Genomic DNA, 14,997 nt, shown 5'->3' on the forward strand with positions numbered 1-14,997 from the left:
TGGTGCCCATACGGATGGGCACCAGCATGGCATCTCTATACAAGACTATAAATTTGAGTAAAAAATTTCTTCGCATATCTTGCATGAGAAAATTTGCTGTGACCAGAATCTTGACGAGAGTCTTTGCATATTTACCTTCTTTCATTTCCCAGATTCTGGACTTTATCTACTGCACAGTTTTGATTTTTAGCAGAGCTCCTACCCGCTGAAGGCGCGCGAGCGGAGCCCCATACCTTAGAAAATTTGGTAACCCATCGATCTGAAAATTTTGGTTGTCACGTGACTGTCCGTACATACGTCCGTCTGTCCATACACCAATACCTTGAAAACAAAGAGAGTAGCACCATTACCATGGCTACATCTTTGATTTTGGGCGTCCACGCTATTGTTAATTGACAGCTGTCACAACAAGCTATCCGCTGACCAGTATCACGTGACTGCATCGTGGACTTAGGTTTAGAGCTCATCAAGGTTGCGTGTTTTTTCCAAAGTTGACCGCTGACCAGTTACTGGTTTACCGATTGGATCGCGGGCTTAAGGGCCCATTAACCGATTCATGCGTGCGCTCGCGCGCGTTGCTAAGGAGGTGAAATTTCACTTCCGGTCACTTACGTCAGCATGAGCACGGAAAATAAAAACAACTCAAAAACTTGCAAATTCGCGTACATTTTAGATGTTTTTCTTTGTGTTTCGCAAATGCAAAGTAAAAAAAGTACAAGTAAAGACAAAATAAGAGAAAGACAGAAAAACAAGAGCAATAGAAAGAGAAAAACTAACTCAGTGTGGCTTTGTTTAATCTTACCGAAGTGCGCTGGCAGTGTAAACTGCGCACGTGCTGATAGGGTAACTTCCATAGATATCGGGCGCACTTCCGGTTTCTTTAAATGCTAAAGGAAACGCGGTTTTTCATTAAATCTAGCCTTCTTCGATGAATTTTGATTAAAGCCAACGTTGGCAACATAGCTATGCATTCCTTTTTCGAAATCATGCTTTTTTCAGAAAATTACGAAATGAAAAAAATGAAATGAAACAAAATCGATGCATAGCGTAATGAGGATTTAAATTAAAATATTAAATCAATGAAAAAAATCCCGAGAAAGTAATTTGCCTGGGAGCCTTTGCCTTTTTTCTGTATTAGTAACATGACCATGGGCGCGGCCTGATGACGTCATCACTAGTGTCACTGGTCATGAAAAAGTTGAAACACATGAAAGAACTCTGAACTAACTAAAAATGAGGAGGTTAGATGAGACTAAATTTTCCTTAGCAACGGCTCGAAAAGATCGGTTAATGGGCCCTTACGTCAGGTTATTTCTCTGTGGGAGAAGGAAGGGGTACTCGCAAAGGCAAAATTTCGGCGCAAATTAACCCCTGGCGTGTTGTTGACTTTTCTTCTGACATATTCCTTGTACAATCGTCTCTTGGAGAGTCCCTGATATATTGCGTACGTAATTTCTACAATCTTGGTTAGGCTTGTTGAGTAGAGTTTGTTAAAATTTAACTGGAAAAAACAGCAAAACCACACGCTGAACAATTACACGCTCACAATTGATCATTTTTTGAGTTTCTGATCCAAGAAAAAATAATTCGCGTTTTCCTTTATCGTCAGTGATCAGGAGCTCCGCTTTTAGGCTTGGCTAAATCTATATATTATTTTGTTCTATTTTGAATAGCGTGACACTGAAAACCAGCAATATATCGGCTCACCGCCGCGGTTTTAGCATCTGTACGATTGTGTTGATTTAGACTCCAATTTCATGTTAAAAGCAATTCATAATTAAATTGTACAATTGACGATTCAACAAAAAGACGGCGAATTTAGTCTTCCTGGCCTCAAAAGGCATACAGGAGAGTTATTTCCTTTTATTTGAGCTACGATAAGCCTTGTGGAAAGCTAAGCTCTAGGACAGAATTGTATCAAGATTATCAGTGACAAGTCAAATTCTGTGGCTATGTTTTGGCGAATCCAGGCAGAGTTATTAAAATTAAATGTCGCGTAAGGGTTACTTTTTCGCTGAAATATAGAAGTAAATAACCGATTCAACTGTTTAACATGCTCTTGTCGCAATGATTGGCTAATTTAACTCACAGTAAAGACATAGTGAGGTCATTTAGGTGAAATCGAAGAGGTTAAGCTTGTCTAGAGCCGCGAATCAAATGATCAATTTGAGATAATTTGCAGTGGCTTGGACTCATCTGCAGCGACTTGAAAGGCTTGCATAGACATGGTATGGCCTCTATTAAGAGTACACGAGATAGATAGCATTCTCAATACGACATGACCATATTTATGTACACTATCTGACCGATTTTCCAAAAACATGCCTGCTATTTTAGTGCAAAGTCTTTAACACGGTTGTCATAAATTCAGACATGTACTCTGTGTAAGCCAGAGGTTGGCATGTTGTTTATGTCGATATTGGCCACTGGAAAACCAAGTGATGGAATTGCTCCCCACTAACAAACCATTTTAGGCAGAATACCTCGGTCTTAAAAGTCTTAAAGTTCGGGAAGAAGAAGGCTTAGAAGGCAAACAAGTCTCGATAAAGGAGATAGAAATCTGTAAGATCGACAGCAATAAGGGAAAAGTTTATCCGAAACATCAACAACAAAAAAAACTACAAAGAAATTGGAAAAAAAAATCAGTCAATCAGTTTAAGAAAAACAACAAGTTGGAAAGAAAAAAACCCAAAGAGGTTGGAAAAAATTATAACTAAATAAATAAATCAATTTTTTAAAGGACCCTTAAAGCAAAAAATTCTGTGGCACCACTCGAGATTTTCTTTCCGGCCCGAGCTCGATTCTCGATCGGGGGAGAGGTTATTCGACTCCCAAGCCGTTCGAGAATAACCGCTTTAATGACATATCGAGACTTGATGCCAGATGTGACCTTTGGATCAGCCGCACGCAGCTCATCCCGCTGGACCACCAGTGGAAATCCCTTGGGTTGTTGGTAACAAATTAATATGTGTGTAGTACGTGATGATATGCTGATTTCCGGTTCCGCTTAGTCAGAGAGTGGGGACTGTATTCTGCTAGTTATAGAACGGAGGCTAGAAACTCGGGTCGACATTTAGGCCGTTTGCCATGGGGCGATAATGTTGTGCTTGCTTTAGACAACAAAGATCTTTAACCACATTAATTTAGGGCTTAGACATGCAATGGACTAGACATTTGTAGCTGCTGTTGGTGTTATTTGGTCTGAACTTTGTTTGGCTTAAGACTTAGAAAGAAATCTGTTGAAGTCTGGATATCCCATTTCGCGCTCGACCAAATTCAAGTACATCCGGGACATTGCTATTTGCGAACAAAACACGGCCACGAGCAGAGTGAAGAACATTAGGTCAAGCGCTGATCGAGAGTAGAATTTCCTTGTTTTATCAATTTTAGGTGTTCTCGGCCTAGCTAACTATCAGAACTGTCTGCGATTTGCTAGTGCGGAAGAAATTTATTTGCGTGGCTTCCAGGCGATATAATAATTGACGCAACAAAAACATGTTGAGTGTTCGCCAACTCATAATTATGGCCTAGTTTGTTTGAAGTTCAATCGATTCTCGATGTAGGAAGCTCTTGTTCAGTACATTTGGGATGATGCAGGTTTTAGAAAGCTATAGATCAGTTCTCCAGCGCAGTTTTGACATCTGTACGTTTGTGTTGATTTAAACTCCAATTTTATGTTGAACGCACTCTTAATTAAATTGTACAATCAACGAAAACTGTGTTTAGCCTGGGCTAAACTTAGCACAAACTGAAAAGGGGGCTGGAGGGGAGTGATAAATAATGAATAAATAATGAAAAAAATAGATAAATAAATGAAACATGCTGCAAGAAGTTCTCTACATTTCATGCAAGGTAAAATTTACACGCTGCTGACATAGCGAAAGCAAAAAGAAAAATTAAATAAAAAAAAAATAAATAAATAAATAAACACTTGATTTAGTCTTTAACACCTTTTTCATAAATCCACTGAGAAGTATACATATTGCCTGGTTTTCTTGAAATGTAATTGATTTAGGATGTAGAAGGCTTTACACGACCTCGTTTGTGATGGTGCATGCGTTTAGTAATTTGCAGATCAGTCAGCTGTCGCGGTTTTAAGTGCAAGTTGGTTTTTAGTAGAATCACATTTCCGCGCTTTTGTTTTTTCGCGTGTCCTATGGGTCTCAAAACTAAGACATGCATTGGAGTTATTTCGTCTAGCTCACTACAAAAGGAATCTATCAAAACTTTCAGTGATAGGCATGTGTGGAATTTCTGTGGGTAAGTTTGATAGGACTGGTCAGAATTAGTGCAATAGGACCATGATTGAAAGGCAATATCGGCTGAAATATGTGGCTGATGTCATGGTTTGCCAGCTTAGTCGCTTTCGGGTGGGTAGAGGACAACTATCCTTGGGACACTGGTGCGTCATTCTTATTGCTGCTGTTGTTCCCCGCCGCTGCTAGAAAACCCTAGTCAACTTTCTTGTTAAGAGAGTTAAACAGTTGAACCCAATGAAAAGGGAGAATACTGAAATATGAGTATAATATTCAAAATTCCTGCATGATATGGCACATTTTCGCTTTGGACACTTGTTTTGGATACTGATTCTGCTCGTAAATTGGTGGCGCATTCTGACGGTGGACAACACTCAAACAAAACTATGGCGTTTTCTTCTCAAAATTCTGTTCAGGCAACCAAATTCTGCTCCAGAATCTCTGCTCGAGATAAGAGTCCGATCAGCTCAGCTACATCTTGTATCAATAAATTGCAGCAAACAGCGCATAGAAAACACCCGTTCTTGTTCGCAGTGAGTCGACCAATTGTAAGCAGATCTTACGTTGTGCGGTACGGCTTGGCAGATATAGCAATGAAAAGCAGCAGTTGCGAATGATACTCAGCAATTTCAATTATTTTTGAAGTGTATGTCTGTTTTCAAATTTCCAACCATTACCTTATGGGTTGCTAACTGTTTTAAATCCTGTCCGAATACCCCTCAATTTTGGCTGAAAAAATGCGCAATTCTGGCTGATGACGGTAACGAACAATGCTCGAGTTTCTAGCTTACGCTCTATAACTAGCAGAATACAGTCCCACTCTCTGACTTAGCGGAACCAGAAATCAGCATATCATCATGTACTATACACATATTAATTATCTTAATTTGTTACCAACAACCCAAGGGATTTCCAGGTGGTCCAGCGGAATGAGCTCCGTGCGGCTGATCCAAAGGTCGCATCTGGCGGTCTCAAGTTCAAGTCTCAATATGTCATTAAAGCGGTTATTCTCGAATGGCTTGGGGGTCGAATAACCTCTTCCCCGATCGAGACTCGAACTCGGGCCGGGAAGAAAATCTCGAGCGGCGCCACAGAAGTTTTTGCTTTAATTAACTGAATTTATTTCGTTACAACTTTTTTCAACCTCTGTTTTTTTTCTTTCTAACGGGTATGGTGTTGTTTTTCTTAAATTGACTGACTGATTTTTTTTCCAATTTCTTATTAGTTTTGTTGTTGTTGTTGATGATGCTTCGGATAAACTTTTCCCTTATTACTGTCGATCTTACAGATTTTTATCTCCTTTATCGCGACCTATTTGCTTTCTAAGCCTTCTTCTTCCCGAACTTTAAGACTTTTAAGACCGAGGTACGTAGTCTGCCTAAAATGGTTTGTTAGTGGGGAGCAATTCCATCACTTGGTTTTCCAGTGGCCAATATCGACATAAACATGCCAACCTCTGGCTTACACAGAATACATGTCTGCATTTATGAAAACCATGTTAAAGACTTTGCACCAAAATACCGGGCATGTTTGTGGAAAATTGGTCAGATTTATCCATTCCAAAATGCTACTGAAGGACAACTTCAAACGTTTACTCAAGACAGTGTCTGACCAGATTTCCAAACACCTCGAAGTTCGTCAGAGGTACTTCGCTACGCATCGTATTTTCAACTCTCTTCTTGATGTTTGGAAATGTGGTCAAACACGGTTTTTCGTGTTTGTTACATTACTTCCTGTGTTTCTAAAGTTGTCAATGAGAAAAAAAAATAAAAGGCCCCTGTGAGGCAGCTCATGGATGAATGTTTCCTTGTGCTGTTGTTTCACAATGAGTCTTCGTGCGAAACCTGAGTTTGATTGGCATGAAAAATGAACCTGTAGGTGGAAGTCATATGAATGGTTTCGCATTTAGACTCGTTTTGACAGAGGCAAAAGGTAACTCGGAAATGACCTATTGGATGAATGTAGAAAAGGTAGTAGAATAAAAAGAGAAGAGTGAAAAACAGGAAAGTAGACATCTGTTGGTCAAATGTGATGCATAGGTTCTGATGTCTAAATATGGTTGCTTATTGACACCCTTTAGGTGGCTGAATTCGTTCTCTGGTAAAATCATTTTTAATAAATAATTATTTATTACACATTTGAAATAGATTTCAAGAGAGTGCAACAACAAAAATCAAGAAGAACACTCCTTTTATTAGGAACATTTTCTTTCTTAGTAACGCACTGAAATACTGACTACCATAACGTAGCACATAAAAGCTAAGAGGAAACATTTTAGCCAACAGTCTCCTATACATGCACGTTATCAATTTTTTGCTGAGTTATAAATAACATAATCTTTACCGCAGCAGGACACACATGTAGTAGAAGTACAGCAAGACAACCATTTTAAGAATTGAATGAAAATTCAACAGGTATAAGCTGGAAAAGTTAGGATAGCTTATACTTGAAATAAACACTGCAAGATTTCTATTTAATTAATAGAGACAGGTTAATACATTCTATTTTTGTGTTTCTTTATGATGGGGTCTAGTACCGGTAGTTTCATTTAATTGCAGTCCATATATGAAGGACTGATGTTACTCTACATGTACATTTTCATGTATATGAATGTTATATGGAGCTGCTAATTTTAAGTTGAAGTTGTATTTCTGTATTCCACTGTAAAGCTATAGGTTCATTTGTGAGTTAAGTTTTGACACATGTAGTGAGTTCAGGTGGATTTCACTTGTTGACATTCTTCACTTTAAGCAACATACGAGGATAAAGTTCCAAAGTGTTCCCAACTGTGTAATTATAAGTGCAGGTTGGAGAGCCATTTTATATGCTTGTAACCAATGTCTTTTGCAAAGAATGAGTTTCAACAGCTCAAGTGGCAGCTAACACAAGTGTTGAAAGCAACTCTCTTTGTAAGCAGGAGTATTTTACATCCATCTGTAATTCTCAGATTAATTCCATGAAGTCTTAAGGGTGACAAGTTTGTCTTGTTAAAGCCAGTTTCTACGAAGTCTTTCGATATTATTTTTTGCAGCTGGTAAACGGGCATGTATAACATCAGTAATGGTGTTGTTAATATTAACATCTGCTTACTGTCACTTGCATATTATACTGTAGTTGTTATTGCAGTGTTCATCTGGGTTATATGGATTTGCACAATAGTACAACTTGCTTCACCTGCAATACAAAATAAAGATAATAGTCGCATATGTGAAAGGTATGAAAAGGGTATGAAAATGAATGTAGAAAAATGATACATGTAATGTATATCTTTAATTTGCTGCCCTTTCCCCTCCCCCCTTCCCCCCTCTCCAACCCCCAATAAAAATAAGCTACTTACCTAAATGTGGTGTCCAAGTGATATTTCTTGCTTTTCTGGAAAGGCTTTAAGAAAGGAAAAGCCAGTCATAAATGGTATGCTTTCCTTAAGAAACATTGGAGCTAAATTATCTCTTTGACCTGAAAAATTTATTCTTATGTACAGAATCTGCAAATTCTGGTAGAGTTACATGTAATTTTGAATCTCTATAAGGACTAGGAATTTAAGAACATGAAAAGCACAGGAAATCAAAACCATTCTTTATTTCTGCCAATAAATGTTGTGACTGTTTTCTATATGTGATTCAAATAGTTGCTTGATACACTTAGATATTTATTTGGTATGTAAAGTTACATATTCAGCTAAATTAAATATAATTATAATGATCTCATATGATGCACATGGTGAAATTTTTTTACCAAATATTCAAACAGCTTTCATGGAAATATAAATAGGCTTATGATCACTGTAGTAAGACTCCAGGGTACCTGCTGATTGTACAGATTGTGGTATATTGGTATAAACATGATCTATCTGTGTACGGTAGTCAGCAGTATACTGGTTAATCAACTGAGTATATCCTTTGTCTGTTATAAGATATTTTGTTAAAGCTTTTTGTTCTCTATTTGCCTGCATTAATTAGATCAATATTGAAATCCCCAAGTAGTACAGTTGGAATTGTGGGTTCTATTAATACCGAGTTGTGAAGATGAGTATAAAGAGCATCAATTAACTGTGAAATTGTAACTTAAGTTTTCAAGCAGTAGATACCAATGACATGAATATTTGGAATTGGTTGGCTTAAAACCATAACAGTAATTTCCAAATTATTAAAGTTACATCTGTATGGAATTTTAGTACAATTTAAATCATTCTTAATGTACACAGTAGTTCCATAGCAAGTTCTTATGTTAGACTGACTAAAGTCATTTCTGTAAAGAGTAAATTCATGAAGCTGATATGTATCATCTCTATTTGATAAGCAAAGTTTTGATTCAACAAAAATGTTGACATCAGCTTTTTGAATGTTGTAATCACTTTGCACATCATCTATGTGGAGGTGGAGAGATTTAACATTCTGAAACAAGATTGTTTTTGTTTGGGGTGAATTGTTACTCTGTATGACTTTAAGAATTCCTAGGAATTCCTAGGAAAAAATTCCTAGGAATTCCTAGGAATCTAAGGTGTGAATTTTCACGGTAATTCGGACTCGGAATTCCAAGTTTACATAGAGCTGACTTGGAATTCCTAGGAATTCCTAGGAATTCCAACTGAAATATACTCACCTTGAAAATTCCTTAAAATTCCCAAAAATTCCTAGGAATTTCTGAGAATAACTTGGAATTTGTAGGATTTTTTGAGAATAGGTTGGAATTTTTGGGAAAATCTGAGAAAAACTGGGAATTTTGTATCATTTGTAGGCCAGACAAAATTTTGATGATAAATGCCTAGCATTAAAATAACAAATAAAGTCACTGATATCACATCAAACAGGTTTTAAATGAATGGTTTATTACATTGGCTCTCATGAATTTAAACATAAGAATAATCATCCTGTTTCTTTTTCATTACATCAAGAATCAAAAGTAAAACTGAAAACAGATATGAAGGTCAAACTTTTACATGTTTGATAAAAAGAGAACTTTTTCAGATAATTTACTTTTTTAGTTTACAAATCCAACAATTTTCCATACACAAGATGTTACCTCAAATTATTGTTACTGTGTGGAATATATCTGGATTTTCATGATTGTAAGGAATCAATGATAAGAACAAAACTGAGACATTCCTTAAAATTAAAAAAAGGCTGAGTTTGGGCAAACTTAGCTGCTGTTCAGTTATTTCTGTTGATTCTGCAGCTAGCCTTTTCTTCTTCATCATTAGAAATATTAAAAAAAGACACTTAAAACATTAAAGGAACATTGAAATAATAGAGTAAACGCAAAAGAATATACGGATGGACAAAATTGAAGATCAACACGGATTGCCATACAGTCAGGCTGAAACACACAGGAGACATATCAAACTCATGCAGACTGTGGCTGCCTCGTTGGAGTTTTTGTCAAGAACTTTGACTGGGATCAGCGAGAACTGCTATATTTGTTTCGTTTGAACAAGTGTGGCGAGAGAAACGACTTGTTATTCGCAAATCAAATTGTTTAGGCATGCCCTCTGGGCAACCTAAATTGTTTCAACCTTGCTTTAGCCAGAATCCATTTCATGCCATGACTGAGTGACCCACTCGTGTATGATTCGTGATGACAAAGTTCATTCAAAAGCTTTTGTCTAAATAAAAGAAGTTACTTTGTATAATATAGGGTTACTTGAATTTGATTACTCACCAAATAATTTTGTATACAGCTAATCTGCCCTTTGAATTTTTCCCTGTTGAAACATCCACAGTAAGACTTTCTTTTAGCTCCAAATCTTCGCCAAGAATAGCATGTTTCTCATTAATGACACTCACGCTGTTTTCTTCTAGTCACAGGACCGCAGAAAAAACCATTTTGATATAATTTTGGAAGTGAAATCTACTAATACGCACGAGCGATCAACCGTTAACGCTAAATTCAAAGATGGGCGCCAAAAGAGAATGAGTAACGCGATCTTTGTCACGCTCAGTCACGAGGATAGTCACGTGAAAATTCGCGTGCTGTGATTGGTTCAGTTGATAAGTTGAGGAGAGAATGGAAACTGGAGAAGAAGGAGAGAGAGACTGGCAACAAGGTTGCCAGACCAGCCGCTTTCGATGGTAACTCTGATTCCCTTTCCACGCTGTGTTGGTGGTCTTTTGAAAGATGGGTCTTGCTTCAAAAGGAAAAAACTACACAAACTTTTTACGTAGAAGTCGAGGAAACTGGAACGTACTTTAACTAGTTGATCTGTTCCCGACGGTTGTCAAGATAACAAAGGATCGTGAGGCACTTAAATCAAGTTCACTGCAAAGGTAAGGAATCCAATTTTATAGGGATTTTCTGTTATGATAAGCTATAATTCTAAATAAATCAAACTAAGCAATGCATTGTGTGTTCTTTAAAAACCCCAAAAGCCGAAATTCACCTAAAAGGTTTCAGATCGACCTGAGAAAACGAGATAAATTCTGCAAACTAAGCTTAAGCTTGTTGTAAGTCCACCAAATCTATTTTGAGAGCCCACGTGTTTCAACACCCAGTCAGCACGATGCAGCAAGTAGAAATTTGCAATGCTTATCATTTTTTCCTTTGAATTATTTATAAGGATTAACATTATTTGAGATCTATAGTCTTTTCAATACATCAAGATGTAGGTTTTTTTATTTGTCATTTATTTATGTCAGTTATTTATTTGTCTCCCACTGACTCGTAATCTTTTTTATTCTTTTGATTTCGTTGTGTCATGAATTAAAGTGACCGCGAGGACAAGGAAATACAAGAAATATATTGATGATCCCACTATACCCATACCAAAATCTACAAGATTTGACCAGTTGATGTCATCTCCCTCTCTTGCATCACTTTTTCCTGGAGATCATTTCCAGCACCATGAACAGAACACCTCAGAGTTTTCGGCTCGCCTGAGTGAGATGGCTGTTGACAGAAATGTTGTGGATGACTTTGATGGACTATGGAGTCAACCTTTATGCAAGAATTGAAGCTTCACAGAAGCATTTGATGAAATTGAGTTGCCTATACACTGTACCTGAAAAGACCACAGAAATACCAATTGATGTAATACACACAACAACTCAGATTTGTCCACAGACAGTGATTCAGATAATGATGTTGAAGTTTCTAGTTCTGACTCCTCTGAAGAAATTGAGAACTCTGACACTGATGGCCATTCACTGGACTCCCCTGATGAAAGTGAAACTAATTGTTCACAAGAAAAGAACATTTTCTGCCAAAGAATATGCCTGTATGGCTATTCTGGCCTTAATTTCAAGACATTGTATGACAATGAGAGGCTGCTAAAGATATCCTTGTTTTAATGAAACTACGGGTAATTTGTCCAGAGAATGTCACAGTACAGTTTTGCAAATTTACAGCAAGTGTGTGGAAACTGTGAGCTTTTCATTTCTGACATCTGTGAGAGATGTCTTCCTCTTTTTCCTAAAGTCATAAAGGATCAAGTCAAAAATTGTTCAACAGTGGGCTGTGATGGGTATGTGTGTGAATCTACAATTATATTAAATATATACATGCATATATATACTTTTGGTTTTATTGAAATTGTAAATAATATATATACATTTATGCTGACAGGAATTTTTTGCCTAATCTATTTATCAGATCTGAGAGCATCCATTTTTCTATCAGTTAAACTCTGGGTGTTTGATTTAAGGGTCCATACGGGCACATATACACTAACAAATCAGGTTGGATCTAAAAAGCAATGTTATGAGTGCTATAGTTTTATGTTGAGTTGTCAGACTTAAACTGGAATTAATGTAGTAACATTTGTTTGGAAATAATTACCTTGGAGCTTGACAACAATAAAAAGGTATGGAACTCCAGGGAAATGATCCTGTTGATTTTTACTAATTCACAGAAACTGATTCATGCACTGAGTTCATCTTTAATTTTGACATTTTGGGAAATTTATAGAAATTTCAAACACAATATTTCATGTGTTTTAGCCGTTCCCAAAAATTCCCAGTCATACTTTTCACTATGTGTTCTTAGTCTGCTCATTTCTCTTTTAACCTTCTCAGTAACCTTTATTTTGTTTTCATTTAAATTAAGAATATGCAGTGCAGAGCTATTTCGTACATGGCTCAAGCCAACATAATGCATGTGCTCTCTTGTGGATGCTGGAAAATCAACAACTGCCTCATTTAATGTGTTGCCTTGACAACGGTGAATAGTCTTGGCAGCGGCGGGTCTAAGCAGAAATTGGCACCGGAGAATTTGGACTTGACTTTTTTTATTGACTTGAAATTGTCTTGTTACTTCCAATACTGGTGTCCAATTTCTATCTACAGTTGCCTTGTACAAATGTGCATTTTCTCTTCACTGGTTTCTGCCTATGTCAGGATGTGGAAAAGAGACCCAGATAATACTTGGTCTGGTGGAATTTTCAACTCTGTAGTCCATGTTTTCTATGACACACTCTGCACCATTGGTGAGCCCGTCAGTCACATCAATATTAGTTGTCAAGTCATATTTTGCTGCAGTCGCTACAGACACTAGCGAATATAAACCCATTGTCTGTGTTGGATCATCTGGGATTTTGTTTTTCATTTGTTTCTTGAGATCATCAGAAATGTCCCCAACTATAACGTCCACAGCCTTAATCTGAGCTTTATCAGCTTTAGAGAGGGTATACAGAGCATTGTTGTGAGCATCTACTGATGCATTTGTGGTATATAAATGTCCCATGTTCATAGGATAATTATCTTGTTCAGGCCTTACATTCAGAAGTCGTTGTTGCAAAATGGATATATCACCTTCAGACTGATTTCCCTCTCTCAAACGATTGAGTAGCTGAGCAAATTCTTTGTCATCTTTTTGTCTCATTATTTCTGTCAATTCGAAAAGGGTGAAGTACTCTGTCCAAATGTTAGTTGCAAATTCATCATAGCCAGATTGGGAATTTTCAAAGATCCACTTATCAAAAACTGGCTTAAGCTGGAAAAGATCTCCAACAGTTACCAAGCTTATTCCAACGAATGGTTCATTAGTTCCCATAATTTGTTGCAACCTTAAGTTCAAAAAGTTGAACATGCCACTTCCAACCATAGAAATCTCATCGATAAAATATATAGCTACATATGAAATGCCTGCAGTTCTTTCACTCTGACCAATGTCAATCCATGCTTTTGGCAGTGTTAATCCTTGACTCTTGTGTATTGTTATTGCCCAAGCAAGTTTTAGAGGCAATTGTTGCCTTTCATGAATACCATCTACTGTTTGTGAAGTTACTGTTATTGGGCATATAGGAACACATCCTGGAATGCTATCACTGATAGATGGACCACTATAGTCATCAAATTTTACAATAACAGCTGTAGGCAATATATAGTGAATTACACAGTTGAAAGCATTAGCCACAGCTTGAATAATAATATTATCGCACCATGTACCTGGCTTTGCCATTTGTTCAATATAATTTGTCCAGTGATCATTACCAATACTCTCAAGATAAAATTCTGGATAGTTGTATAAATGATCTATTCCAGTTGTACGAATGTCATAATGCAAATCTGCAAATCCGTAGAGCTGATGTGAAACTGACTTAAAAAAGCAATCACCAGACCCACCAACATCTTTTGGTATTAACCCTATGAGAGCAAGCCTCTCAGTCAAACAATTCCAGGATGAATCATGGTTCATAATAATTATTGTATTAGGAAACACACTGCCCCTCAAACTGGAATAATTTTTAGAAACAAAAGCATAGCCATTAGCCATAGGATCATAGGAATTCTGTCCAGACTTACGTATCTTCATGAAGACATGCTTACTGTAAGAATGATCAACATTGTGAAATGAATACCATATTTTGAAATTTCTGCTCAAATCAACAACAACTGATGAGTGTGGAATATGTTTTCTTACATAACATTTCAATCTGTCTCTCAACCTTCTTTTTAAAGAGAATTTAGCACTTTTTTGACAGGAATTGAGATGGTTCTCTGTCTCTTTTGGTAATCTTGTCAGCCCCCAAAAAGGTAACTACACGATTACTCGTGCTATGATTAACAATATCAGTAACTTTATAAGTGGAAACGGTTTGGTTGGAAATAAAGAAATCATAACAATTTTCTCTATTGTTAGAGTTACAATTCAAATGGCTATCTGCCGAAGCCTGATCAGGATCTTGTTTACTGCATTGAGTTGGAGTCCAATAACTCAAACTAAGTTTGCGATGACCACAATGACTCAAACTAAGTTTGTGATGACCACAATGGGTCATTTGGCACAATGGCCATCGAGTACAATGACTCGATTAATTTCGATTTTTGATGACAATGGGTCATTAGGCACAATGAAGACCAAGTACCATGACTCAGTTCGTTTTCTTTGAGTTTGAAAGCACTATAATGACTCAGTTCGTTTTCTTTGAGTTTGAAAGCACTATAATGACTCAGTTCGTTTTCTTTGAGTTTGAAAGCACTATAATGACTCAGTTCGTTTTCTTTGAGTTTGAAAGCATTATCAGTCAGAGTACAATCTTTTAAGCCGATGCCTACGCTGTTTTCCATGGCACTTTTCGGCGACACCGCGGAAATACGTTTTTTGACGTCACAGTAACTGGTCAGTGGTCATCAACATCGGGCTGTGCTGTCCTTCGATCGAGCAGTTCTCTGAGATCGGTATTTTGCTTCGTTTTAAGGTCGAAAATATTCTTGATACTTCTCATTATTGGTGAGTTTGACGTCCTTAAATGGGTTTTTAATACTCAAGCAATGTTCGTTAAGAATAGCGGTACAGGGGAGTCATTTTG

General features: G+C 37.1%; 1 protein-coding gene across 1 annotated transcript in view; it reads right to left on the reverse strand.

The window, feature by feature from the left end:
• Positions 1-836: 836 nt before the first annotated feature.
• Positions 837-14,997, reverse strand: part of LOC145489641 (eukaryotic translation initiation factor 3 subunit D-like) — a 333,976-nt gene continuing 319,815 nt past the window's right edge. Inside the window, exon 14 of the transcript XR_014049614.1 lies at positions 837-1,316. The gene's annotated coding sequence lies outside the window, so the exon portion shown is untranslated. The remainder of the gene's footprint in view (positions 1,317-14,997) is intronic.

This window comes from Orbicella franksi, chromosome 6 (assembly GCF_964199315.1).
Source record: "Orbicella franksi chromosome 6, jaOrbFran1.1, whole genome shotgun sequence".
NCBI lineage: Eukaryota > Metazoa > Cnidaria > Anthozoa > Scleractinia > Merulinidae > Orbicella > Orbicella franksi.